Genomic DNA, 25,439 nt, shown 5'->3' on the forward strand with positions numbered 1-25,439 from the left:
TAAATCAATACTGAATTAGAAGCATAATTTACTGCTATCAATAAAATGATATGCATTCCAACAGCATTTCTTTCATATGTACCAGCACAAAAAGTGGTAATTTGGAATGAGCAGAGATATTTTCCAATCAGCATCCTTCTTTTTTTTTTTTCTTCTTCTTCTTCCTGCATGGTTTGAAACCTCAAAAGCTTAGCATCTTCCAGATTATTTTGGTAAGACATTTTCAATAAGATTGAAATACCCCTTTGCCTCATTTACTTTCCCCTCCACAAAATTCCTGTTCTTTGCAAGAAGTGTCAAAAATTTCTCTCCCCCCCACTTCATATATTTGCTTATTACATTTAATTAGTAATGATGTTATATAAGAATTGTGGCAAACCCTTTGCACTGCTTATTCCTTTCCCTTTTAGTATTGAACCTATAACGGACCACACAGTTTATTGATTGCAACTGTAGTATAGTCAGACTGTGACCCGTCAAAACCGCGGTCCACAAAAGCGCGATCGACGAAAGCGCGCATTTGACGTCATCACAGCGCAACGAAAAAAATTAAAAATTGAAATAAAAATTAAATTAAACCAAGCCGATTCACATAATAGCAATAGCAATAGCAGTAGACTTATATACCGCTTCATAGGCCTTTCAGGCCTCTCTAAGCGGTTTACAGAGAGTCAACATATTGCCCCCAACAATCTGGGTCCTCATTTTACCCACCTCGGAAGGATGGAAGGCTGAGTCAACCCTGAGCCGGTGAGATTTGAACCGCTGACCTGCTGATCTAGCAGTAGCCTGCAGTGCTGCATTTAACCACTGCGCCACCTTGGCTCTTGGGAAATATGTACAGTATTTTTGAGGTTTGATGGCTATAAACACCACTTTTTTTTAGTAGTGCCATAAAATTATATATCAATGGAAAGATAGTTTAATCAAGAATGTAATGTTGTAACTTTTATGAAGGATTTGCTATTAGAATAGCAGTTATAAAGAAGAAAAGTAGAAAAAATGAGATATACAAAAATTATCACCATGTCAATTAATACTTAGTTGGGTTACCTTTAGCGTGAATTACACCTTACAACATCTTCCCATGGAATGAATCAAGTCTTTTAGCAGCTGTTATAATATGAAGAAAATGAGGGAAAATCTACCTGATATCAACCTAAGCAAGTTGTGCTTTCTTTTCTGGTTATTTGGATATAACTTTTCATAGAATAAAGATAACTAAACAAACATTGTTGCATTACATTCTTGATTAAATTGTCTTTCCATTGATATATAATTTTATGGTACTACTTCAAAAAACAAGTGGTGGTGTTATTACCCATCAAACTTCAAAAATACACTTTTCCCAAAAGGTTTCCACAATTTTGGCCATTACTGTATATACTGTGTTTTTATTTGTTCTGGTCTCTAGTCTAAGACTGTAATAAAAATAAATAAATTTAATTTAATTAGTATCTTAATCTCAGCAGGAAGAAAGGATCCGAGAAAAGCAAGAATACCGAAAGGAGTGAGGCAACAGAAGTCGCAAGGTGGGTTCATCTGCAAGAAACACACACACAAAATTGACTTCTTTGGTTCCTTTTATGTCACGCTTGTATTTAATGGAGGCAGCTGCAGTTTGTTCTGTCCTTTCAACTACTCTATGGGACCTTGGCAGGATGCAGATGGAACTACAAAGCGGCCCTTGTTGTTGGTAATCCAAGTCACATGTCAGATCCTTATTTGCTGTCAGTGGCATTATTAAAGTCTACAGTTTCAAGCCCTCAATCCTTGCCTATTGTGTCTCTCAGCCCCACAGCTCGTCTTAGAGAAAGCTAGTAATTATCAGCTCCCAAATGAGCACAGGGAATACAGGCCCGGGATGCATTTCATATCCTGTATGACGAGACCAAAGAAACGGAGAGTGCTCAGCAATGCCCTGGGAGACGAAATGGATGGAGTCTAAATCCAGATTTAATTCAGGAAGGTGGACAAGTCAGGGCCATTCAGAATTAAAGAGTATTATTACTCACTGTTTATGTTGCATTTCTGAAGTTATCACTCTTTCTGTGATTTGCCATTTGGGTTGGCCAGGGGTGGGTTTCAACCGGTTTGCGGCGGTCCCCGCGAACCGGTTGGTCGGCAAACCCGGAAGTAAATAACTTCCGGGAACGGCGAAGGGCCCACCCACACGCCCACGTTCCTTACCCGGTTTTGATGAGTTCTGCACTTCCACGCATGCGCAGGACGCATACAGCGCCTGCACGATCCTCCAGGAACAGCTGGAGCATCGCACAGATGCTAGTACGCATGCGTGCACTGCGCACGTGCACGAGGACGCCGCCGGCCCCGTTCCAACCGAACCGGTTGGAACGGGGCGAGAAACCCACCCCTGGAGTTGGCACAGATAAAATCTAGAGAGGAAGCCTAAAAACAAGAAGTGATGCTGTTTGGATGAGATGCTCAGAAGTGGTTCTCAGGGTGCCATAGTAGCTTATTTTGTGACAGAAATTATTTTGGATATCATTTCAGAAAATTACTGATTTTGTGGATAATTAAATTATTTTGAATTATATACCAAATATTTCAAAATTAATACTGTATGGTGGCCAGCACAACTGGATTTTTATTTTTATTTTTTTGCAAAGAGATTGATACTCCAATGCTGGAAGGTTATTCTTCTGTGTCAGTTATATACCAATCTGGGAATCTTACTTCTCTTGTTACAACTCAAAACGACGCTATAGAGCACTGCACACCAAGACAACTAGACACAAGAACAGTTTTTTCCTGAACGCCATCACTCTATTAAACAAATAATTCCCTCACCACTGTCAAACTATTCACGAAGGCTGCATTACTATTACTATTAGTCTTCTCATCGTTCCTATCACCCATCTCCTCCCACTTAAGATTGCAGGACTGTAACTTTGTTGTTTGTATCCTTACAATTTATAGTGATATAGATTGTTTCCTGATTGCTTATTTGTACCCTATGACTATTATTAAGTGTTGCACCTTATGATTCTTGACAAATGTATCTTGTCTTTTTATGTACACTGAGAGCTTAGGCACCAAAGACAAATTCCTTGTGTCACACTTGACCAATAAGAATTCTATTCTATTCTATTCTATTCTATTCTATTCTATTCTATTCTATTCTATTCTATTCTATTCTATTCTATTCTATTCTATTCTATTCTGAACAAATAACCAATCACCAAAGTCTTTTCTGAAAGTTCATTGCAAGGGGTTTAAAAATTGTACTCACCAGAAGACATAGAAATATGACATTATTTTACTTACCATATTTTTCAGAATATAAGACATTCCTTTCCCCCCCCCAAAAAAAGAGGGTGAAAATCTGGGTGCATCTAATACACTGAATACAGCATTTTTGGCCTCCTGAAACCCCATCCCCACGCATCCCATTTTTTTGCAAATATCGGTGCACAGAGGGTTTGGGAGGCCTGCAAAGTGCTTCTGGGGGCTGGGGAGGGGGAAAACGAGGAAAAAATGGCAGATTTTTTAGCTTGTTTCTCTCCCCCCCCCCAGCCTCCAGGAGCACTTTGCAGGCCTCTCAAACTCTCTGCATGCCACATTTTTTCACAAAAAACAGGGAGGGTTTGGAAGGCCTGCAGAGTGCAAAAGCTTTTTTTAAAATTTACCTTTTCAAAATCTTGGTGCATCTTATATTCCAGTGCTTCTTATAGTCTGAAAAATAAGGGAGTTGAAAATCAAGGTGTCATGGTTGACTCACTAGGCAACCCTATTTGCAACCAGAGAACAGAAATGGGAGAGGAGAGGGGAGGCATTGGAGTGTAAGGTTTTTTTTAGAAGGAACTCTGGAATGCAAGTGGAATGCCACCTGGAAGCATGAGACAGATCCAACCCCAAGGTCATCGTCTGGCAGACAGACCATTTCCAAAATAAAGCAAGTGTAACTGATTGGTGGACAATGGACAGTGGGAGGTCCAATGGGGGGAAGCGGGGAGGAAAAGTTCTCCTAGGCTGTTTGTGCATGGAAGCTTCAGAACCGGCTTTTCTACTTCTGTACCCATATGGCTTTTCAGTAAAACTATCTTTTGGGGAGAGGAGTTTCTTTTTCTGTTTAAAGCAGTGGGGTGGTTGACATTAAGCCAGTTCTCACAGCCTACCTGGATTCCACCAGGAGGTCAACCTCAAGATGTTGGCTATGGCCAAAGACACAGAAGAAGAAAAAGAAGCCAGGAGAGATCCCAGCTTGGGAAGACCAGGCACTGCCTCAAGCCGGACCCGGAGTGCAAGTCACCAGTGTATGCTTGAGACCAAGACCTGAGAAGTCCAAGCAACCATCCACAGCCACAAGGGAGGGACAGATGCCCTGGACCAGGGACCAAAACACCTGCTGGGTAATGAACATGGGCAAGGCAGCAGAGGCTGGAGATCCCTTTCTCCCTGCTGAAGTCCATATGGTCCGAGGCAGCAGATGGAGAGTGAAGTTGAATGGGATGACTCTGCTGAGTGGAAGATCCTGATTGCTGGTTGCAGCCCATCCATGGAGCTGCTGAGAGAGCAATTTGAAGAGATGGAGATCAGTGGTGGGATTCAAATTTTTTTACTACCAGTTCGGTGGGTGTGGCTTAGTGTGCGTGGCAGGGGAAGGTTACTGCAAGATCCCCATTCCCTCCCAATCAGCTGGGTCTCGGGAGGCCACGAAAAGATGGGCGTGGGGCCAGTCAGAGGTGGTATTTGCCGGTTCTCCGAACTACTCAAAATTTCTGCTACCGGTTCTCCAGAATTGGTCAGAACCAGCCCTTGGTCATGATCCACAGCCATGCCCACCTTGATTTTTTTCATCTGGGAGATGTCCCTCCTCCTGAAACGCATGTTTGATTTTGGGTGCGCACTGGCTCGTTGCACCCCAATGTGGATTCCTAGCATTCAAATCCAGAAAAAGTCCTGGCAATAAATCTTTCAAAGTTTAATTGCAACAACAGACCTTATCAGTCCTTGGAGAGTTGCCAGGCCAAGAGCTTTTAGTTCCAACACTGTACAATGAAATACCTGGCAAATAGTCTTTGTGAGGCACGAACTCAGATAAGGAAATCTTCACAATAATAAATGAACAAATTGCCTCCTGCAAACACCATTCCCCTTTTGCTCTTATTTATTCCCTATGGAAGGGGCCATTCAGCATCCACTTGTGCCTTTACCCACAAGTTGACCCCTGTTCCTTAGTTGTTCCCTTCTCCTGACAGCTCTGCACATGTGCACATTGGGAACAGGCTCCAGCTGTTCTTCTGACCCACTGACCTCCGACTCTGAAAGTAGCTGATAATTATCGGACGGCCCTGGCCCCATCTCTGCCTATGATGCAGAGCACCCATCAGAGCTTTCCCCAGACTCCAGGACTGGCCCATGTCCCTCCCCAACCTCCTCACTCTCTGAGTCTGCCGGCAGCTCCGCGGGTGGGCCACAACACTTATTTTGGCCTGAGTGGGTGCCAGCAATTTCTATGAGAACCGGCTTGATGTTGATTATCCCACTGGATTAAACAGCAAAAGAAACTCCTGGTGCATTAAGGTAGGTGGGCTGCTTTGCAAGACCACAACCAGCAGCCAAGAGGAGGTAATGATCTGTGTGTGATGTGCAGAGCCTAGTGCTCAGACAAGGTGCACACATGGAAATGTGTAATGAGCTGAATGGGACAGACCCAATGTCAGCCTCCCAAGTAGACCAACCAAAAATATGAGCACAACAAAACGAGCTGATTATATTTTATTGTAAGGCTACATTAACAGAAACTTGCACGTTTCAAAGTACACATTTCCCACCTTCTCTTTTTATTGCCTGATTAATAAGGGCAGGTCCTTTCCAAGTTTCTTTCTTTGCCCATTGAAGGCTCCTTCCCTGCTTATCTGATCATTCCCAAGACAGCACCTTTCGTCCCCATCTTCCAAGATTTTTCTCACATTCCATTTTAAGCTGGGGAGCTGGCAGTGAGTTCATGCCAACAGAGCCCCTGCAAGGAGGAGGAGGAGAAAGAAGAACAGAATAAAAATCAGCTTGGGACCGACAAAGGCAGCAGCAGAAGAATATAATGTCCTCTTCATCTTAGCCATGTTGTACAGGGCAATCGAAAGGGCATACAGTAGTGGCCAAAATTGTGGAAACTTTTGGGGAAAAGTGTATTTACTAAAACTAGCTAATAACACCACTTTTTTGGGGGGGGGAGTAGTGCCTAAAATTATATATCAATGGAAAAATAATTTAATCAAGAATGTAATGCAATAACTTTTTTGAAGGATTTGCTATTAAAATAGCAGTTATAAAGAAGAAAAGTGAAATGAGATATACAAAAATTATCACCATAGAAAAAATGAGACATACAAAAATTATCACCATGTCAGTTAATTCTTAGTTGGGTAATCTTTAGCATGAAATACAATGTCTTCCCATGGAGTGAACCAAGTTTTTCAGCTCTGCAGCTGTGATAACGTAAAACCAAGATGGAATGATTTTGGGTTTTATTGCTGAGTTCTTCTGACTAACAAGTTTCTTTAGTTGACTCCATAGATTTTCAGTTGGGTTAAGGTCTGGGCTATTACCAGGCCATTCCAGCAGTGGAATATAATTACCTTGAAACTCCCCCCAAAAATGGTGTTATTAGCCATCAAACCTCAAAATACATTTTCCCAAAAGGTTTCCACAATTTTGGCCACTACTGTAGACTGAAGATAGGAGGAGGAGATATATAGGGAGGAAATGCAAGTGGAGGAAGATTACAAATGCAGAAAAATATGACTATGAAACAATGTGACAAGTGTCAATGTGAGCCAGTCCCCGAGCACCTGAATATTGATTACATGACTGGACAGTGAAACAATTCTTAAGCGCTAGGATCAGTTATAAGTTCATTTTTTTCAGTGCTGTTGTAACTTTGGACAGTTGTTGGATGAATGGTCATTAAGGGAGGACAATCAGAATTAGAGAGATACTGTTTGTTTAAAAGAAATGTAAGCAACGGAAAGGGAGCACTATTTTATTAAGGTTTTATTTTTATTACATAAAACACAAAGAAGAGAAGAAATCATAGGAAATTAAGGGAGGGAAAGGGAGTGGGGAAAAAGGAGTGAGAGATACAAGGGGAAAGAGAGAAAGAAAGAAATGGGGCATTGATTTCCAACAAGATAAACACACTCCAACCTCAATTTTTTACTTTTACACATTAACATATAACTAGCCATTCCTATTACACCAAATCTTTCTCATCAACAAAACCAATGTTTCATTTTTTTCCCTCACAAGTGATATCCAATTAAGAACATATTTTCCTATTTAAATTAAATAATTTAACCATACCTACTTTATTTCTTTTGCTATGGAAATAATGTGTATTTCTATTTTCAGCTAATATTCTTTGTGACCTGTCACCATTTTTATTTACAAAATTCATTGTATTCTTTCACATTTTTTGACCTTGCTGAAAAATACATCTTTTCCCCTGACTTTTTAACATACAAGCTTTAAACTTTAGTATTACATTTAGTTCCTTTCTCCAAATTGCCTTATAGAATAATATTTTTTATAGGCATCCTTTTTAACAGAGAGTTTTTCTTTAAACTGGTACATCATTTTCTTTAACTTTTCACAACTTTTATTCTCAAATACATTTTCAATCTCTTTTGCCTACTTTAAGAAATTATATATATAAGATTTTTACAACCCCTGGTAAGCCCCAATTATGGGAGGAAGCTAACTGCTTCCATCATCTGTCAATCGGCTCGTCACAAGAGTCCATCACGACAGAAACCCAATATTTTTACTGTTGCCTTTGTTATATTTGTGATTTTTTATTTGTGCTGATAAATAAATAAAGGGAGACTAGTATAGATCTATTTCAAGCTATTTAGCTCTCATCAGCTAGCCATACCCTTACTGGGATTTGAACCTGGGCTCTATATACATACATACATACATACATACACACACACACACACACACACACACACACACACACACACACACAAACCTATATATCTGTTTAGAGTTACAACCCCCGGTATGCCCAAATATGGGAGGAAGCACAGGTTCGAATCCCAGTAAGGGTATGGCTAGTTGATGAGAGCTAAATAGCTTGAAATAGATCTATACTAGTCTCCCTTTATTTATTTATCAGCACTAATACAACATATATACATATACATATACATATACATATACATATACATATACATATACATATACATATACATATACATACACACACACACACACACACACACACACACACACACACACACACACATTTTCAAATTTGGGGTTAAATGTTTCTTTTAGTTGTACGTATCAAGCAGGAAAATCCATCCTAATTCCAGTTAACTCATTAAGTTTAAGTCACTCCTTCCAGCTTGTCTTCATGGAGTAAAATATTTTTCTTCTCTGCAAATTTTATTAAAGTTTTATAGGCCTTTCTTTTTATCATGAGATCCTCAACCTTGTTAATGTCCTTAAAGAGAAAGTCCCAAATTTGTCTTTTTTCTGGACGCTCTTCTTTCAGTTCTATTGAAAGGCTTACATTTGAACCATAGTAGTGAAAGTTAATATCAGGTTCTTCCAAAACTGCAATAAATTCCTCTGCATTTTCAGCTACTTATGAAATTGCCTCGGCAGTTTGATAACATTTTCCACATGTTTGTATCTCAGAAGTAATTTGAAGGGATTTTTTTATCATCAGAGAACAGCTGGTCAACAAATTGGCGTATTTTATTTAGAGACCTTTTAAATATATCTCTAATACTTAGCTCCACCATCTTGGCTTCCTCTTTTAATCAGAATCAGATTTTATCCACCTGAAGTTAAGAAGATCAAGTTACCAGTTATTGCAATAATAAACTAAAATCACAGGTTTCAATCTTTATCTTTTTCTGTCAGCTTTTTTTTTCTTCCTTATTTGGCTTGCCTTAGCTGCTTTCTTCCTTGTTCTTTGAGTCAAAAAGAAATCCCTAAAATGGCGCAAGTCTTCAAAAAGGCATAGCAGGCTGTAGCTAGAGAAAGCCTCTTTTTAAGTTGACTTTAAAAATATTAAAAGTTGCTGAAGATGATTAAGAAGAGACTCTCTCTTACTCTCTCTTTGAAAGGTGAATTTCAAAATGGTGGCTTCTTCAACCCCAAATAGATTGCCAGCCGTCCCCTCCCAGCTTTTGGCACGCAGATAGCTTCGGAGTTCAACTCCAGAAGCTGTTTGCCGGCTTACAGCTACATTGGAGGGTTCAGAGGGGAAGTTTTTCAACACACCCTGGCCAGGTGTGTCATGAAAACTGATGGGATGCCAGTGCCACTAAGAGTCTTTGCACAGCTATAGAAAACATCTGAGTGAAAGCATTTGGAAGAACCAATGGAAGCAGTGGTGGGTTATAGGCGGTACGCCCCGGTACGGGCATACTGGAGCCAGCCCAGATCACATGATACTGTTCTGGTATGGTGCGCCGGAGGGCCCACCTGCCCGCCTCAGCTCCTTACTGGCGTTTAAAGGTTTCTGTGCTTCCATACAGGTGCATGGCACATAAAGCACCTGTGCGATGCTCTGTGGAGCAGCTGGTGTTGTGGAGCGTCGTGGAGGCGCTAAGACACACGTGGACCGCGCGCATGTGCGTACGTCCATGAGGACGCTGCCGGCCCTGTTCCAACCCTACCGGAGTGAAACCGGTTGGAACGGGATTTGAAACCCACCACTGAACGGAATCAGCAATATTATTGATTTCTCCAAAAGAAGATGGAGGTGATGCCTTTCAAAACCAAACTCCATCAACTGTGGATGATACTATCCCAAAGGAAAGCCCATGTCATTCAAAGGGGTGATATAATGACTGTCTTCTGGTACTTGAGGGGCTATTACAGAGAAGAGGGGATTGACTTATTGTCCGAAGTGTCAAAGGGCAGGAGAAGAAGATTTTTTTAAAGTAAGAGCCAACCTAGAATTAAAGAGAAATGTTCAGAGAGTGAAAATAATTAATCACTAGAACAGCTTGCTTCCCAAAGTTGTGGATGCTCCATCACTGGAGGTTTCCCAAAATAGACCGGATTTGATCAGGGTGGTATAAATGTTCCTGCCGTGAACAGTGACTTGGACTTAAAGACCTCTGAGGACTCTTTCAGCCCTATGATTCTATGTTCTGTGTTTTAAGGTTAAAGTAACAGTCTGGGTGGGGGGGGGGGTCTCCCAACTTCTGTTGGGAGGCAAATTCTGTCAGGCATTCTATCTCTTCCTGAGTCCTTATGCTTTCCGATTTCTTTTTCTTTCAAAATAAAGAAGACACAGAAGGATTTTTGCATAGATATTGATCAAGTTGAGGATGTAAATTTGACAGGAACATTATAGGGAAGTGACTGTGTACTTCTGGAATTCCATAAATTTTGAATTTACTAAATTTAAATAAAATCAGAAGATAATTTTGAAGGTGCTAAAGAAGCTGATAGAGGGAAATGCTCAAGAATTTCTTAAAAATGACAATGGAAGGCAAATTTGCAATCTTTTTTGGAGAGAAAAAGAAAATGGACAAGATAATAGATCAAGCACAACCCTGAAGTCTTTGGAGATGGAAATTTTGTGCTCATTAAGAAATCCAGGCCAGCCTATTCATAAACAAAACGCTTTCAGCCTAACTCCCCCAGGTTGGAGTTTATGGGTTTAATATTTTACACCATCACCACAAAGGACAGGACAGGATCTTTAGGGTTAGGGCTGGGATTAACCCATCACCATTGAAATAGTAAAAGACACAAGGCTCACTACATTACACAACCCCCTGGAGCATCTCAATCACCAAACCCTATAAAAATCCATACAGACATTCCAGAAACATGCTGCTGTCACTGAAGCATCTGGAAACCAAATAAATAGAGAGCTTCTTTTCTTTATTCCCAGCATTTTTCTTTCGGCTTGCAACCAATCTGCATTTTTTTTCCAAAACAGGGAAGAACAGACCCTCTAAAATATTTGCTTTTATTAATTTAAAGACAGGGTTGTTTTTTTTACTTTTTGTTTGCACTTAGGTTACGATTTTAAACTAATAACTAATTTTTAAATGATTGGAACTTAAGAATTAACAAATCAACTAATTATTCTCAAATCAACTATTCTCTGAAAGTTCATATAAATCAGAGTGGATTCCATTTAAATCAAGTCGATTTGTATCACGATTTAAATCATGTTTTAAATCCCTAGGAAAAAGGCTTGATTTAAATCAACTTGGTTTAAATCATAATTTTTAAAGAGCAGCTGTCATCTCCATCCTGCAGCGGCTCCTCCGCTGACCTGCTGGTGACTCACCGACTGTCCCAATATTGCAGAATATACAGCCTCATGCTACAAAACGAAACTCCATTCGTGCTGAATAAACTAAATTATGAATGCATCTTAAATAGAACACTATCTTTATATATAGATGTTTACTTCAAAAGCATTTTATTAAAATAAATTGAATGAAAATAAAAAAAGGTTTAAATTTTTAAAAAATCCAATTTAAATTTAAAAAACTGATTTTTTTTTTAAAAAAACATTGATTTTAGCCACCTTTTGATCAATAATGAAGTGAAGCTCTTGCCTTCTAGATGCACCATCTCTACTAAACTGTCTTTGCCTTAAATCACCTGACTGTAAGTGTGGCTGCTGACCTCTCTTAGAAGTACAGTTTAGTGATGCCAGACAAGGACAGGATGGCCTCACTGTATTTCGAACACACACTCAGCACCATTCTCATCTTTTCTTCTGCTGAAGCAAGTAGAGCTGAACTAAAACAAGGGCGCTCCCTACTGGCCAATAAAGTTTATCACAAGGAAGAAAGAGGAAAGGAGAGGAAGGGACAGAAAGAGAAGGAGAGAGGATTGGAGGAGGAAGAGAAAGAGAGGAGTCGGGGAGAGGCAAGGGAAGAAGGAAAGGGAAAGGAGAGGAGGAAGGGAGGGAGGGAGGGAGGGTGAAAAGAAGGAAAAATAAGGGGGTGATAACATAAAACTAGGTGTATGGGATGGCAAGCAAAGCAACCCAGAATGTATATTTTAACCTTTTATAAGGAAAAAATAAATATGTAAAAGTGATAAAGGTAAATACGAATAGTAACTAGGTGAATGTATACCTGTATGTAAGAGAATAAAAATTAAAAACTCTTTATAAAAAGGGTGTATTACATGCATAGTAAATCACCTGGGATTTCTGGTCAGTTTACTTTCATGAAATTCTCTTCTTGTTTACAGCAAAAACAAAAAGTCTCTCTGGCATTTGTCAGTCCCTGGATATCCACTTCACTCTCTCAGGTTTCAATAGTTGGTAGAAATGCTGCTCATTTGGTGACAGAAGGATCGGGCTTATGCAAATCTCACAGGGAAATCTTTTCCAAAACAAAAACAGTAATTTGCAAGACAAAGAGAGACGTAAGATAGTTAAGAACGATAGAAAGGAAGGGGGGGAGCAGTTGGCAAGTGTGTTGGCAGAGCTGGACGCAGTCAGACCAGCAGCAATGGTTGTGTTGATTCAGCAGCTGAACTGTCAAATGTTTCCTTTCCCACAATTGTGTTACTGTTGATGCAAGGATCAGACATAACAAATCTGGGTGCAAAAATCCAAATGACTAGAAGATACAGAACATTCTAAACTATTGCTTCCACCTAGTGGCCATCTGTAGTTTTGCAGCCAGATCTTATGCTCTTAAGAGCAATTTGCTTGGTTTCAGGAATGTTCGCTTGTTAGTTTGTATCTTTGTTGCAGTGGTGAAATCCAATTCCCTCCCCCAACGGTTCTATGGGCGTGGCTTGGTGGGGGGTGTCATGTGACTGGGTGGGCATGGCCAACTTTTTTTTCACTTTCAACTATTTTTTTAAAGCTTTTTAAAGCATTTTCCCCTCCCTGTTTGCCCAAACCTGCAGGAAAAAAATGCTTTAAAAAGCAGATAAAAAGCTTCCAACGATCACAGCTGAGTCGCGCAATCCTCAGAAGCTTATTTTTTACTACCAGTTCGCAGAACCAAGGACAATCATCCCTACTGGTTTGGCTGAACTGGGCCAAACCGGAAGGATTTTACCCCTGATCTGAAGTATTAGTACTGCTTTATAAAGCCTTAGTAAGACCACACCTGTAATCCTGCATCCAGTTTTGGTCACGGCATTACAAAAAAGATGTGGAGACTTTGGGAAAAGTGCAGAGATGAACAAGTAAGATGATTAAAGGCCTGGAGACTAAAATATATGCAGGATTTGAGTTTGGCTACTGTATTCCAGGTTGGCAGTTCTGTGGTTGGAATCCCTAGCACCGCATAATGAAGGGAGCTCTTGCTACTTGTCCCAGCTTCTGCCAACCTAGTAGTTCGAAAGCATGTAAAAATGTGAGTAGGAAAAATAGGAACCACCTTTGGTAGGAAGGTAACAGTGTTCCATGCAGTTCCACCACAAAACAGCGTTCGACTAAAGCGTGCTCGACGAAACCGCGTAGCTGACGTCATCACAGCGCGACAACAGCGCGGAGAAAAAAGCACGCTGTAAACGCTAAAGCTAAAATTAACCCCTAAACCTAAACCTAACCCCCCTAAACCTAATCCTAAACCTAACCCTAAACCTAACCCTTAACCTAACCCTAAACCTAACCCTAAACCTAACGCTAAACCTAACGCTAAACCTAATCCTAACCCTTAACCTAACCCTAACCCTAACCCTAACCCTAACCCTAACCCTTAACCTAACCCTAAACCTAACCCTAAACCTAACTCTAAACCTAACCCTTACCTTAACTTGAATCGGCTTGCTTTCAAAGCACTATTTAAAGTGCCCTTTTTTCTCCGTGGTCGCTGTTGTCACCCTGCTGATGACGTCAGCGACGCGGTTTAATCGGGCGCGCTTTAGTGGAGCGCGGTTTTGTCATGCCACGGTCCCATGCAGCTTCGCCATTTAGTCATGCTGGCCACATGACCACAGAGACATCTTCGGACAGCGCTGGCTCTTCAGCTTTGAAACGGAGATGACTACTGCCCTCCTAGAGTCGGGAACGACTAGCACATATATGCAAGGGGAACCTTTACCTTTCAGTATATTCAAGTATTTGAGGGATTGCTAGAAAGAGGATGGGGACAACTTATTTTTCAATGGATCAGAAGGCAGGACATGAAACAATGGTTGGAAACTCATCAAGGAGAGAAGCAACCTGGAATTAAGGAGAAACTTTTAAACAGTGAGGACAATGAACCACTGGAAGAGCTTGCCTTCAGAAGGTGTGAGTGCTTCATCACTGGAGATTTTTAGAAGACAGTCATATCTGAAATGGTGTTGGGTCTCCTTCATGAACAGGGACTGGGACTAGAAGATCTCCAAGGTCCTGATTGATTGAGTTATTAAGGCTAAGAGTTATATACATGTTTGCCAATCAACATCCCGAAACCACGTTGATTCTTTTCTGGCGGTTCTGTCAAAACTTTGGTTGATTTAAGAGGCACTTGACATTATGAACTATTGCAGGCGCCAGGACATCTTGTCCCATACACACCCCATCCAAATAAACAGCTCTTTGTCTCCTCTGAGCACGTAAGAGCTCTTGCTTCTACAAAGGAGAATATCTTCAATTGCCCAAGAGCTCTCAAAACACACTGCTAAAATCACAATTCTTTTTCATTTGCTGAATGCAAAGGATTCACGGCACAAGAAACCTTCTTACCAGTCATTTTCTCCGTTTCGGATTACTGCTACCCATTTTTTGTCACTTGCCTCCATTCTTCAAGCCTATATATTGAATATATTTCCAAAAGTATATAACACTCCTTTTTCTTGCCTCGTGCAATATACCTGCTTATGCTGCATTTTGCATCATTTATTTTAATACAATTACATATTTTCTTTAAAGGTAAAGAAAGTAAAGGTAATCCACAATGTTTTTCTTTCTTGATTATATCTTCTTAAAAACTATGGGGTAGGTTAAACTAAGGTAATGGATAGCCAGTATAATTCAGTGAGTTCTACCACTGAACAGGAATTTAAACTGTTATTTAAATCCTCATTCTAGCTTGAATGATCTAGTTCTCTTTTTTCCCAAGCATTTTTCCAGATAGCTTTCTCAAGTATTTGCATGATTCTAAAACTATGCCAGCATTTTAGCCTAATGTTAATTAGCAATAGCAATAGCCCTTAGACTTATATACCACTTCAGTGCTTTACAGCCCTCTCTAATCAGTTTACAGAGTCAGCCTATTTCCCCCTACAATCTGGGTCCTCATTTGACTGACCTCGGAAGGATGGAAGGCTGAGTCAACCTTGAGCCTGATGAGATTTGAACTTCCAAATTGCAGGCAGCCAGCAGCCAGCAGAACCCTGCAGTACTGCACTCTAACCACGGCACCACCATGGCTCATTACAGCTATGTTATAATTTATGTATAATAATATTTACAGGGGGGAAATGTCCAGACCAAATGTAATTTCTAATGTTGGATTTTTCCCCTTGTGAAAAAGGAGCCCCCTTGTGGAGTACTGTGAAGCCATTACCATGGCAATTCCACTGCGCTATACAGTAGAAGCCATTTTAAGGCACAACAGGCTGTATCTTAATAGAACACACACCCTGAGCAGTGTTAGGGGGTCTTACCCCCACAGTATTTTTCTCCAGGGAGTAAGTCATCTGTGTATCAAGTGTGGTTGAAATTGCTTGAGAGGTTCCAGTGTTATGCTGGAATACAGAGAGAGAGGGGGGGGGGAGAGGGAGAGAGAGAGGGGGAGAGAGAGAGAGAGAGAGAGAGAGGGAGAGAGAGAGAGAGAGAGAGAGAGATTTATAGACAGACAGACAAAGAGACAAGTTAGATTAGATTAGATTGTGCTCAAAGTGAAGTAACTTTTATTTTGACAAACCTATTTTTTAATGTCATATCTCTTGCTGTGAAAATCTGTTACTAGGACTTAAACCTCAATGAAAAAACAGACCTGACAGATATTTTACACACCTGGCTGAGAGAAGAGGGCACAGCTCCTTTTCCCCAATGTTATCTATTGGGTTATTATTGTAGCAGGCCAGGTTAGAATAGAAAATTAAAATCCATAGGAATTCCATCTTTGGAATGATCTTTCCGAAACTGCCATTGGGTTTTGTTGCATTTCTATTTAACCACTCACTACTTGAGATTTTGTTTTTGTTTTTTAAGATAACCCAAACACGGGACATGGTAAACAGAGGTGGTATTTAGCCGGTTCGGACCAATTCAGGCGAATCATGAACTCCAATGATCAGCTGGCCCTGCCCACCCACCCCCACCCTATCCTGTCTTTTATTTCCTGCTTTCTAGCTCATCTCAATCACGTGGCACAGCTGATCCCCCCCCCGCGCTGTTCTACTTACCGTTGCTGACTTGGAAGGTAAGCAGCTGAGCTTCTAAATGCGCCACTTTCAGCACTGTGCGCAAGGGCTTTAGGTGCACACTCACCGAACCGGTTGTTAAACTGGCAACATCCCACCACTGATGGTAAAGACGTGACATGTGACCAAATGGCGACATCATAGCCATCTTCCAGTACCTGAAGGGCTGTCACAGGGAAGAGGGCGGGTCAATTTATTCCCTAAAGCACCTGAGGGCAGGATAAGAAGCAATGGATGGAAGCTCATTGAGAGAAGATCCAATTGGGAACTAAGGAGAAACTTCCTGAAAGGGAAAGCAATTAGTTAATGTAAAAGCTGGCTTCCTGGAGTTGGGGATGTTCCATCACTGGTGGTTTTCAAGAAAATATTTGTCCGAAATGGAATAAGGCCTCCTGCCCTGAGTGGGACTAGAAGACCTCCAGGGTTGATTCTGTGTAGTTGTTCTGTGGAAGCAATAGAGTCCTTCTGTGAGAATGTTCAGCTCCAGCAATGATTCAAACTATTTTGGAACCATTTAAGAGTTCTTCATTTTAATGTGACCTGGATTGTCTTTTCCCTTTAAAAAGTTGGCTCATATTCTACTTGTACCATCTTCTGCAACCCAACAAGACAGACACAGACTTCAGAGGATAATCAGAACTGCAGAAAAAACAATTACTGCCAACCTGACTTCCATTGAGAACCTGTACACTGTATGACTCAAAAAGCGGGCTGTGGAAATATCTACAGACCCCTCACATCCTGGACATAAATTGTTTCAACTTCTACCCTCAAAATGATGCTATAGAGCAGTGTTTCCCAACCTTGGCAACTTGAAGATGTCCGGACTTCAACTCCCAGAATTCCCCAGCCAGCATTCGAATTCTGGGAGTTGAAGTCCGAACATCTTCAAGTTGCTAAGGTTGAGAAACACTGCTATAGAGCACTGCACACCAAGACAACTAGACACAAGGACAGTTTTGTCCCAAACACCATCACTCTGCTAAACAAATAATTCCCTCACCACTGTCAAACTCTTTACTAAAGCTGCATTACTATTACTATTAGTCTACTCATCGTTCCTATCACCCATCTCCTCCCACTTATGTCTGCAGGACTTTAACTTTGTTGCTTGTATCCTTACGATTTATAGTGATATTGATTGTTCCCTGATTGCTTATTTGTACTCTATGACTATCATTAAGTGTTGTACCTTATGATTCTTGACAAATGTATCTTGTCTTTTTATGTACACTGAGAGCCTATGCACCAAGGACAAATTCCTTGTGTGTCCAATCACACTTGGCCAATAAAGGATTCTATTCTATTCTAGTCTATTGTTGTATTACTTGAAGTCATTTGCTGGTAAACTATAGAATCCCCCAATCTATTCTTAGGGGATAGTTCTCATATTCTTCCCTATGCTTCCTTTCAACTTTCGCCATTTTAGGAATTATACTGGAAACACAACTCAAACATTTACTGATTATTTCAACAATTGTCAATGGTGGGGATTATTCCTAATTAGCCAACGGACAAAAGAACAAGGAGGGGGGACCCAAAAAATCCTGGGGGTTTGGCCACTGCTGGTCATGTTGATATGCTACTACTTCATCAATTCATTCAAGGCTGACCCCGCCTATCCTCATAAACCAGAGTCCCGCCACCCCTGCAACTTCCCACTTTTTCTGGCCTGTGGATTTTATGAATGAAACTTTCTGACAGTCATGGATTTGGCAGGATCCTATTCATCGCATCGGGGAATGTGTGACCATCAGTGTTCATTAGTGACTTCTCCTCCTCATCTGAGAGCTCATTAACCTAAAGTGGCTCTTGTTTTAAAACCTCTGAGATAGTGGTTGAGGGGCGCAGAGGAGAGAGGGGGCCTGGGGGACCATTGTTCCATATGCCATTGCCCCCTGTGAGATTAAGTGCCCTTAGAAGCATGTGAGAGAAGCTAAAACAACTTTAATTAGTTATTTTGAAAAAAAAATTTTCTCCCCCCCCTTCCCCCCCCCCTTTGGTACATATCAGCAAGGGCATTCATTCTGTGATGTTTTCTGCATGAAGGCACTTCTTGTTATTAAGTTTAAATCTGGGTCTTTAGCCTTTGTTTCCCATCCCACAATAGAATGAGTTGGTGAAAAGCTGCTTCCTAAACTCCTGGAGATCTACAGAAAAGGAAAGCCAGAAGGGTGGAGAACTACTTGGGGGGGTGGTGGATAAGTATGTCTGTGTGTGTGTGTGCGTGTGTGTGTGTGTGTGTACATAAGAAGAAGAAGAGAGAGAGAGAGAGAAGAGAAGAGAAGAGAAGAGAAGAGAAGAGAAGAGAAGAGAAGAGAAGAGAAGAGAAGAGAAGAGTAAAAACAGAGGATTATATGTTGGTTTGAGTACTGGTAGCTATGGTAATTATGGAAACAAGAGAGGTGAGATTGCACACAATTAAAGTGCGAACAACCACTTTAAACTCAATGTAAATCGCTGTAAACTTGACTGTAAAAAAATTACAGATTTCTGTAATAAGAGTTATCAAAGTCTAGAATGCCCCACTTGATTCAGTTGTCTCAGCTACAAATTTTCACAGTTTTAGTCACAAATTGACTTCCGTCAGTGGTGGGATTCAAATTTTTTTTATTACTGGTTCTGTGGGCATGGTGTGGTGGGCGTGGCATGGCTTGGTGGGCGTGGCAGGGGAAGGATACCATAAAATCCCCATTTCCTCCCGATCAGCTGGGATTCAGGAGGCAGAGAATAGATGGGAGTGGGTGTTATTTATCAGTTCTCTGAACTACTCAAAATTTCGGCTACCGGTTCTCCAGAACTGGTCAGAACCTGCTGAATACCACCTCTGATTTCCATCTTATTTCATACTTAAGTGAACAGTACAGGGGGCGTGCATAAGTGCATTAATGTGCCTATCATTCCTGTCATTGTGTTTTTATTCTCTTATTCTTGTTCTCGTTTTAGACAAATTCCAACAAATAAAATAAAATAAATACATAAGGCAGTGAATCTAAAAATGGACTATTAAGAGGATGTTTTCCCAGCCTGCAGCTTACTTGGGAATCCCAAATGATGCTGATGCTAAGTTGTCCATCTTTCCTTGCCAGCTGAGTGACCAAAGGATGCAATGAAAGTCATATTCTATTCCTGATATGAATAATTTCAGGACTTGCTCTCTTTTACCAAATCAACTCTGATAAATGAGCCCAGTTACTGTTTTATTCCTTCTCTTGTGAGAACAGGAAAGTAAAGCCTCTTAAAGCTGAATAGTCATTTCATGGACAATTTCTATACAGTTTTCGTGGCAGTGATAGGGAATTTATTCTGAATTGTAGTTCCCTGCATTATTCAGAGAACGGATGAGATAGGAGATACATATATGATTATCTGAAGAAAAAAACACACAGCAGGAAAGTTTCCCCACACCGAAAAGCATTCAGAGCATATTTAATTCTTTTTTCTCATACTTTTATTTTTTTAAAACAGGCCCTGAATTATTGCTGTTTTCTTGCTGAAAGTGTTAAGAGATCTTCACTGAATAGCAGCAGTAATGAGAAAAGAAGTATTAGTATTTATTAGTTTGTCAAACACATACAAGATAAGAGGTATAAGTATAAACATGGACATGAACAAAGGAAATGAATACAAATAAATGGGGACAGTAGGACAGGGACGGTAGGCACACTGGTGCGCTTATGCACGACCCCTTTACAGATGTCTAATGAATGGGGTGAGGTCCAGAGTAGACAGTTTAAGGTTGAAGCTGTGAGGGTTTGAGGCTGTAACAATGGAGTCAGGTAGAGCATTCCAGGCGTTGACCACTCTGTTGCTGAAGTTGTATTTTCTGCAATTGAGTTTGGAGTGGTTTACCTTGCGTTTGCGTTGATTGTTTGCCCGTGTATTATTGAGGTTGAAGCTGAAGTAGTCCTTGACAGCGAGGACGTTGTAGCAGACAATTTTGTGGACTGTGCTTAGAACATACCGCAGGCGGCACAGTTCCAGATTGTCCAAGCCTAAAATTTCAAGTCTGGTGGCATAAGGGATTCTGTTGTGAATAGAGAAGTGGAGTCCTCTTCTCATGAAATACTTCTAGACCCGCTCAATCGTATTAATGTCCGATGTATTGTGTGGATTCCAGGCAGATGAGTTGTATTCGAGAATTGGTCTGACACAAGTCAGCTTGTGTCCTGCACTATAAAACTGCCTTGAAGCTCTTGACTTTCTGACAGCAAGAATGGTCCCCGGTTTAGATACCAGCAGTTATAAATATGGGTAGAAATGGACAGGTAAAGAACATGAGCTAAATAATTTCCCTGTCTTTATCATTTAGAAAAATACCATATTATAGATAGGTGTTGTGGCCCAGCAGAAGCTGTTGGAGCTGCCCCCAGACTCCGACAGCGAGGGGCCCTATGAGTTGGCCCTGGAGGATGTGGAGGACCCTGGACAGGGTTCCGATTCTGAGCAGGGTGCAAAGAGACTGGTTGGCCACCAGGTGGCACCTGAGCCTTGGACCAGTGGGGAGGAGATAAGGGAGAGTGATCCAGAAACCAGCAGTGAGCTGTTCCTGGATGCACGCCATCGAAGAGCTACTCGGCATCAAGAACAATTATGCAATTACAGGAGGTAATTGCGCTCAGCTGGTGGTCATTAGGCTCCTCTCCAGACTATAAAAAAGACTGCTTGTGACACGCCACTCTTGCAGAAGTAAACGCATTGACTAAAGAGAACTTAACTAACTTGGCAGGCTGGATTGCTGCCAAGGTTTGTCTGAATTGCTGCCAAGGTTTGTCGGACTTGCTGCCAAGGTCCTTATCTATTTGTTTGCTTGGCTTTCAGCCCTGAGATTCTGGTCTTGTTATTAAAGGACATTCTAATTAAGCTTGTCTCAGCTTTCGTTACCGGACAGAGGAGGGGGTCAGAACAGATAGGTAAGGGTAAATTGAGTCAGTTGGTTCAGTCAGCAATATATGCAGGAACTTGTAAAACTGTAAATGGATATATATATATCCATTTACAGTTTTACAAGTTCCTGCATATATTGCTGACTGAACCAACTGACTCAATTTACCCTTACCTATCTATATATATTGGGTTTCTGCCTGGATGGTCTCTTGTGACGAGTCAAAGGACAGAGAATGGAAGTAGTGATCTTCCTCCCATATTTGGGCATACCGGAGGTTGTAAACGAAATCTAATAGATACCTTTCACCCTGGCTTCGCTGATAACGGATAAGAGCCTGTGGCCTAATGGCTAAGAAGTCTGCCTAGTATGTAATATAGCCCAGGTTCAAATCCCAGTAAGGGTATGGCTAGCTGATGAGAGCTAAATAGCTTGAAATAGATCTATACTAGTCTCCCTTTATTTATTTATCAGCACAAATACAACAAAATGTAACAAAAAGGCAACAGTAAAAATATTGGGTTTCTGCCTGGATGGTCTCTTGTGATGAGCCAAAGGACAGAGAATGGAAGTAGTGATCTGCCTCCCATATTTGGGCATACCGGGGGTCAAAGTTGACTCAGCCTTCCATCCTTCCGTGGTGGGTAAAATGAGGACCCAAATTGTTGGGGGCAAGAAGCTGACTCTGGAAACTGCTTAGAGAGGGCTGTAAAGCACTGTGAAGCGGTATATAAGTCTAAGTGCTATTGCCATTGCTAAAGTTGCTGAGAAAAAATAATAACAATAGCAGATGCAAGATACTTAACAAGGACAAAGAAATTCCTGCCGAAGGTGAAAGGTAAAAGTGAAGTTGACCTATGTAATATTAAAAGTCTAAAAATGTCTCTTACAGTGGTAGTAGCCATACTCTTAAAACAATAAAATAACATTTTAATGTAGATGAGCATATTCTTGAAAGAGATTAACATTTTGCTGATCAGCTAAAGAAGGTATGCAGGCAGAGGGGGGGTTCCTACCAATTCGCACCTATTCGGTAGAACCGGTTCGTCAAATCTACCGAACCGGTTAGAAGAGGTTCCACCAGTGGACCCGGAAAGCAGGCCACACCTACAGAAGAGGTTCCAACATTTTTTGAAACCCACCACTGGTCCTTGGATATGATTCTTCTACACTATCATGCTCATATTTATAAAACTCAGTGCCTCTGTGAAAGGTAAGGATGACTACTGCATTTGCAGTGCAATCAGAACATTGCGTGTGTTGAAGTTGTTTTAACGCAAACCAAAGATGCCTTTTAAAAAACAAGTTTACATCATATTCTTATGCATGCCAGTGCTGTGTGTGAGGTAATTTAAGGTGGTTCTGACAAGTGTCGTCGGCATCGTCATATCCGGTCACATGGGCGGCAAGCCACTCCCATCCGGTCACATGGGTGGTGAGCCACTCCCACAAAGGAGGCCACACCCACAGAGCAGGTTTGAACAATTTTTGAAACCCACCACTTTATGCAGGAAACACACTAGTGTCGTAATGAGGGAGTGGAACTAGGCTGACATCAACTGAGGCACAAACTGCACAGGTATTTGAGGGGCTGTCAAAGAGAAGGAGGAGGTTCACTTATTTACCAAAGCACCTGAATGCAGGGCAAGAAGCAATGGGTGAAGGCTTGTAAGAGAAAGACCTTTTTCCTTGAAGCTTGTTAAAGACAGATCCATTTCTTTGATTCATTAGTAACTGAATTTAAATATGCTTGGAATAAACACATGTCCATCATCCAACAAAAATTAAAATAAAAAAATAAAAACACTAACTGTAAAATAATAAATAAATTAAAAAGAAAACAAACAAATAAACTCAGAGCAGACTCAGTGGATCCCTAGGCCTTTTTTTTTTTTTTTTGCTGTCAGTTTTCTACATTTCGATGTTTCTATTCAACCTGAAAATAAGGCGAAACTTCCTGACAACGAGAATGAAAACAACACTGATTAAAATGGACAGCTTGTCTCCCAGAATTGTGGGTGCTCCATTAATTGGACAACCACTTGTCCAGTGGTTTCCTGCCTTGGGTAGGGGTTGGACTAGAAAGCCTCTGAGGTCTTTTCCAGGCCTATGGTTCTATTCTATCAACGCCAGTGCCAACCTAATGCAAATAAGCTGGGTTCATAAAACACAGTAAGCCACACTCCTCCAAAAAAAAAACCCAGTGAATTAAAGCTTAACACTAAGCAAGTTTAGCACGGCTATGCAAGCCCTTTTGATGGCTCCTTGGATTAAATCAGTTTGTATGATTACACAGCCTTTGTGTGGATGTCTTCAAACATTTGAGCCCATTATCTGTGGTCAGTAGTCACAGATCTTGTCCCCTTTTAGAGACCTGGAGACTAAAACATATTTGGAGGGTGCAGGAATTGGGTATGTCTAGATTGATGAAAAGAAGGACTAGGGGGGACATGGTACCAGTGTTCTAATATTTGAGGGCTGCCACAGAGAGGAGGGAGTTGAGCTATTCTCCAAAGCACCAGAAGGCAGGACAAGAAGCAACGGATGGAAACTCATCAAGGAGAGAAGCAACCTAGAACTAAGGATAAGTTTTCTCGGCAGTTAGAACAATTAATCAATGGAACAACTTGCCTGCAGAAATTGTAAATGCTCCAACACTGGAAGTTTTTAAGGAGAGATTGAACAGCCTGAAATGATATAAGGTTTCCTGCTTGAGAAGGGGGTTGGACTACAAGACCTCCAAGGTCCCTTCCAGCTCTGTTATTCTATTACTCTGTTAAGCAGAAATGAGATTAAAATAATAGCAGGTTTTATCTTCTTGGACTTAATATCCACAGGAATAGTAACAAAGCCAAGAGATAAAGTGATATTTGCCACTTAGAAGGAAGACTATGACAAATATTAAAGCTCAGAGATAGTACATTGACGACAAAGCAGGGGTGAAATCAAGCAGTTTCTGACAGGTTCTGAAGAACCAGTAGCAGTAACCAAGTTTGAGTAGTTCGGAAAACCGGTAAATGCCACCTCTGGCTGGCCCGAGTGGAGTTTGAATGGAGATTTTGCGGTATCCTTCCCCTGCCACGCCTGCCAAGACACGCCCACCAAGCCACACCACACCCACCAAGCCATGCCCACAGAACCCGTAGTACAATTTTTTGAATTTCACCACTGGTGGTTAGTGATCAAGCTAGGTGGAAATTGGAAGTGGTTCTTGTCCCAGTGCTTTTTTGCCTTGGTTAACCTGTTTCTTTGGTTAGATAAGGAAAACGTCTCTGAAATAACCACCCAATGGGTTAGACGTTATGTAGTTAAAAAAATGAAAATATATTTCTGTAGGCAGCAGGAAAAAGAAAATTCACAGACTGCAAAATTAAGGTTATATTGGACACAACCTATTTTACATATGATAAATGTATGTCCTGCACCACCTTAAGAAGCGTTTTAATTCTCCCCTCCAAGTCAAAAAAGTTTTACAATTTTGAGCTATATCATCAAATCTTGCACCACATCTTTACAAGTCACTGGGAATATGATACCCAATGTGATGCATCACTTAACTGAAGTACAGGTGATAATAGTCAAATGATTAAACACGTCTACTGCATTCTGTACCAAATGTTCCATGTCTGGGACATTTATTTCAATTCCTATTAATGTAGAAGATCTCAAAATAGTTGTGGGTTGGGGTTTTTTTGTATAATTGTATTTAAGTTTTTAAAAAAATCTAAATATATAGATTTATTTATTTAATAAAGTGTACTTTAGATGACTCCACCTTCCCTCTACATTTCCAGCAGAGTGTTGGACTAGAACACTTCCAAAGTCCCTTCCAACTCTGTTATACTATGATGATGATGATGAGTTTGCTTTTTACCCATCTTTGTTTCATTTCACTGAAAACTTGTTAAAATGACTTTCTGTGCTGTATTTTAAAATAGTTATATTGGAGGTCCCCTTCCTTTTAAACCAGAACGGAAGGTTTTTAAAATGCTACTGAGCTCAAATCAAAAAGTGAATCCTAAACTTTCATTCCCTGCTTGTTCAAGGGAATAATGTCTCTGCATATACCAATTCTTTTGCTGTTAACGTATGAATTCATCCCATGGCTGATTGACAAGCTGAGTGGGCTTTGCTACTAAACTACATGGCCTAGGGAGACATCCAGTGTTCAAAAACAGCAGTGTCCATCCTTGGAGCTTATTGGTTGGAG

At 40.8% G+C, this 25,439-nt stretch overlaps 1 long non-coding RNA gene across 1 annotated transcript; it reads right to left on the reverse strand.

Moving 5' to 3' along the window:
* Nucleotides 1–5,726: 5,726 nt before the first annotated feature.
* LOC148042534 (uncharacterized) lies at nucleotides 5,727–12,347 on the reverse strand. The gene is made up of 2 exons (XR_015695178.1): nucleotides 12,167–12,347; nucleotides 5,727–5,986 (listed from the first exon to the last, which is right to left on the reverse strand). It is a non-coding gene; the product is annotated as an uncharacterized LOC148042534 (long non-coding RNA).
* Nucleotides 12,348–25,439: the final 13,092 nt, after the last annotated feature.

Source organism: Thamnophis sirtalis, unplaced genomic scaffold, assembly GCF_051295495.1.
Source record: "Thamnophis sirtalis isolate CommonGarterSnake01/CBP01778 unplaced genomic scaffold, rThaSir2_p1.2 scaffold_15, whole genome shotgun sequence".
NCBI classification, from domain to species: domain Eukaryota; kingdom Metazoa; phylum Chordata; class Lepidosauria; order Squamata; family Natricidae; genus Thamnophis; species Thamnophis sirtalis.